The sequence below is a fragment of the Phaethon lepturus genome, unplaced genomic scaffold, assembly GCF_000687285.1.
Source record: "Phaethon lepturus isolate BGI_N335 unplaced genomic scaffold, ASM68728v1 scaffold23674, whole genome shotgun sequence".
NCBI lineage: Eukaryota > Metazoa > Chordata > Aves > Phaethontiformes > Phaethontidae > Phaethon > Phaethon lepturus.
The window spans coordinates 34,828-35,063 of NW_010537351.1; positions in this window are offsets into that span (position 1 = coordinate 34,828).

Consider the following 236-nt stretch of genomic DNA (forward strand, 5'->3'; position numbering starts at 1 on the left):
GGGGTCGCGGGCGGCCCCCGCGGCCCGAGGCGGCCCTGCCTCTCTCCCTCGCAGCGAGGGGACGGGGGAGGACCAGGTTTGCTTCCTTTGGGCAAGACTAAACTGTGAAAAATGGGACGTTTTCCCTGCGCCTGTGTGCACAGGGCGATCCCACACCTTGTCCAAGCTTTTCCCAGCCCTCTTGACCGCCGGAACGCCCCAGCCTCGGGCCGTGTATCAGAGGGGGTGTCGTATCT